The sequence below is a fragment of the Trachymyrmex septentrionalis genome, unplaced genomic scaffold, assembly GCF_001594115.1.
Source record: "Trachymyrmex septentrionalis isolate Tsep2-gDNA-1 unplaced genomic scaffold, Tsep1.0 scaffold20, whole genome shotgun sequence".
Classification (NCBI taxonomy): domain Eukaryota; kingdom Metazoa; phylum Arthropoda; class Insecta; order Hymenoptera; family Formicidae; genus Trachymyrmex; species Trachymyrmex septentrionalis.
Window position 1 is genome coordinate 1,032,613 of NW_017305180.1, and position 3,962 is coordinate 1,036,574.

The 3,962-nt window shown below is 27.1% G+C and overlaps 1 protein-coding gene across 1 annotated transcript in view; it reads right to left on the bottom strand.

The window, feature by feature from the left end:
* LOC108747825 overlaps positions 1–685 on the bottom strand; it is a 21,134-nt gene extending 20,449 nt beyond the window's left edge. The window contains exon 1 of the mRNA XM_018485659.1: positions 535–685. The gene's annotated coding sequence lies outside the window, so the exon portion shown is untranslated. The remainder of the gene's footprint in view (positions 1–534) is intronic.
* Positions 686–3,962: the final 3,277 nt, after the last annotated feature.

Sequence of the window (3,962 nt, forward strand, 5' to 3'; positions counted from 1 at the left end):
GAGAGAGAGAGAGAGAGAGAGAGAGAGAGCGAGAGGGGTAAAGAAATTTTAATTATTAAAATAAACAATTTTTTTTTAATTTTCTAGGTAGATAAAGAAGCTATTTTTGTCATAATATAATAATGTCATAAAATCGCTGTCACTACGCATGAATACTATAAATAATTCAACATATTTTGGATTTGTAAAAAATATTTAAAATTTCTTCTTTCTTTCTTAAAGAAACTAAAGCACTTGACTATATATATTTTTTAATAAAGTATCGATTTATATTCTATAAGCACATAATGTGTAATTAACAATTTATTCACGCACAAACAGTTTGTAAACAAGCTCATTTTAATTAACATAAAAAACACTTGGGAATAATGCAAATAATCCGATCAAAAGAATTTTATCACATACATCATCTGTCTAACGTATACCGATACCTAATTTTTACAAAATATTACAGATACTTTTCTGTCGCGGAGGGTTGAGATTTTTCGAGCAATTGCAGAATTAGAAATGGATGAATCAAGGTCAAACTCTCACCTTGAAGATCGATCGCGTTGGAGACACCGGTGGCCAACGACAATCGCAAGATGTAATGGCGATTGTCAAAGGATGCACGTCAAACTCGATAAACTGATACTGTGTCTGTTCACAAAAATTACTGACTGGTCTATCGACTTGTTGGAACGAAGCTTCGTGAGATTCTGATGGGATGAAGAAGGGCCCACCCGACGAGGGCGCTTCAAGGGGATCACCATCGCGCCGACTCCGAAAAGTCTGCAAAGCTGATGTTGGGGTCGCGGATGCCTTGTGGAAGGGATGTATCATCGATCGTTCGTACTAGGTGAGGTCTACGGCCTTTAAATGCCAGATTCTCCTTTATTGCGATAACTTGTACTTTCAATGGAAAATATAGGTGATACAAGATGAAGCATTTCCTTGTTATTTTCATCAACGAAAATTCCTGTTATTCATGAATCCTTTGACAATTCAAAGCTGATCTTTCTTTAATAAAAGTGTCGGAATACTTCAATAGTTTTTATATTACAAGTTATAGCATGTCTAGGGATTTTTATGAATTAAAAATTTCTCTCTCTCTAAGATAAAAATAAACTTTAAATTTAAATATTATATTTTGTTTCAGATACAAAATTACATTAATTTCAAAGTTTTAGTTTGCGAATTAATTACAAAGATATTTAAATCTAAATCTTTAAAATTGTGAGAAAAATTTAAGAATGATAGATGTGTTTCAGTTTAATTATTATAGCAATGAAATATTATTTCTAAAATGATTAGAAAAGATAAAAGAGGGGTGGAGGGGGGGGGGGGAGAGAAAGAGAGAGAGAGAGAAAGAAAGAGAGCAGATATTATTAATGATAAAAGATATTTTTAAAAAAACATTGAGGAAAGGATAAATTAAAAAAAAACAGGAAAATGTCAAATCGAGAAATTATTGTTGTAAGATATAAAATCGAGATTTAATAATAATGAGAATTTGAAATTAAAGATTATAAGCTGATAAAGTGATATTAAGAACATTTTTCTAAAATCTATCTTTTACAAATATATAATTCATTCATTTCAATTTATTTAATATACATGTCTTTGAAAAATTCTAGCAAATATTAATAGAATATTTTTAATAGATATTATTGTATTTTAAATAACTTTAAACATTTAAAGAAGTTGTATTGAATCTGTTTAATAGATAAATTTATTTACAGATAACTATTTATAAATTTTTGCAGCAACTTTATTAATATTTCGATAATTTACATTTATCGACATATGATTAACAACAGTAGATTATAATATAACTTCCAATACTGAGGAGACACTATATTGACTATATTAAAAACGGCCGGCCCGGGAAAAATTTTGCAATTATTAATAGGGTCCGGGGATAATTAAGGAATAATGACATTATCAACAATTGATATGAATTTGCGGTTATTGACATAAATATTTACATATTAAAATACATTATTAAATTTACAATTTTTTATTACATAAGTGCTACATATAAATATATGTATGTACTTGTAATGCTATAATATTTTATATATTATTGCAAAATTACAATTTTCTTCTCTACACAATTATCACTCTGTTGGTAATCAAACTCGGACGATAACATTAAAATCACAGTTTTAAATAAAAATCATAATGTTATTGGGTTTTAAACGTATATACATGTCTACGAAACTATTATTAAATCATAAAATTAGTACTATATTATCAGTTTCTTATTCTTAGTTAAATTTTAACAGTTGCGAACTTCGTCACTTAAATTTTAACGCAAACTTCCGCACAACCGGCCGTCTTTAACAGTATCTCCGTTGATGCTTCTGGTAAGATAGAAGAAATCTTCTGAAGAAATGTTAATAATAAAAATCGCTAGATTTCGTAAATTATTTAAAATATATTCCAAAATACACAAATTTTATTTTTATATTTATTAATTAATTTGAAACTAATTAAAAAAATTAATTAGAAAAATATGCTTCTAATATTAATCTTATATTAATTATCTACAATAGTTTATCTATGAAGAATTACGTAGCAACAATAGAAAAATAAGGAAACTTACTTTTGATCGACTTCTCACTTGGTACACTAGGAATTTATCAGTACCAGCGCATGATAGCGATTAAATATTTAATTGCTATACATTATTTAATAAGAAGAATAAAGATTATGATTTTAAAAATTATAATCTTTTAATCTATATACATACATATTTTAATATTTTTTAAACACGTTTTAATAGCATTGTATTGTACATATATAACTCAACCAGCAAGTAAAATGTCAATAATATGAAAAACAAAATATTAGCAGCATACTAGTAGTTTGCCAGCAAATTTGATCAATATATTGCAGGCAGTTGACATTAAATGCACATTAAGCTTGTGTTCCTGTTTACAAAGCACTGAGGCAGTATATACATGACAACATGGAGAAATAATATGGCTATAGAATTATAGCGCTATTGTTAGAATTTCATTGAGAGGAATGACGTGGGGCTTGATGTATGGAATGCAGAAACAAATAAAAGATAAATTGAAGGAAACTTTTCAGTACGATTCAAAGGATGATTTTTTTGTTATAAAGTGTGATCCAATTCGTGTATTTTTCATTGTAACATCTTCTTTTATAAATCTGTAATTTTTCTTGCAATAAAATAGCAGGAAATATTGTAATAGAAGAGCTTAACGGCAAGTTAACTTCAATAAAAATGCTTGGTTCTCAATGTTAAAGCTTGTCTGCCATCCTTTGAATATTTACTGCAATAAATGCGGCACAATACCGTAAACTTTCTGTTGACGGAATAAATATTTTTATTGTTCATAAATCTCATTTTTCGCGCTACTGGAGTCAGTACAAAAATATTCTTCTTCATAAAAGCATCTACGGATGCATAAGAAAACGTTTATTTTCAATCACTTTTTGATAAAAATTTATTCATAAAACAAATGCATTTACGATTAATATTGATAGTATAATCAAAGAAATGTTAACACAAATACATGTAATGAAAAATAGTATTTATTATAAATATCTAATCATAAGAATACAATAGAAAACATTTTGTAAGTACTTATGTTAAAACTAATCCTTGTTAAAATTTTTGTATTAAGAGCTTATATCACAAAGTAAAATTTAACTCTAATATGGTATTTCATAGGTTTAACATATTCTGTGCGATTTTTTGCATTACTTTAACTTTTTTATAATATAATTTTAAGACCCGGATTAAATTAAAACATTTTAGAATTTTTTTCCAAAGTAGTTTTTTGTGAATTTTTCCAATAGTATTTTTTTGAAGCATTGTAATTAATTGAAAATAAAATATTATTTATTTAATTCATATTTATCTGTCTTTGTCTGACTTTGAGATATAAATTTTACACGTTTTGAGCTAAAAAATAGTATTCTGTCCAGAGATATAGCGTGACAAAGTT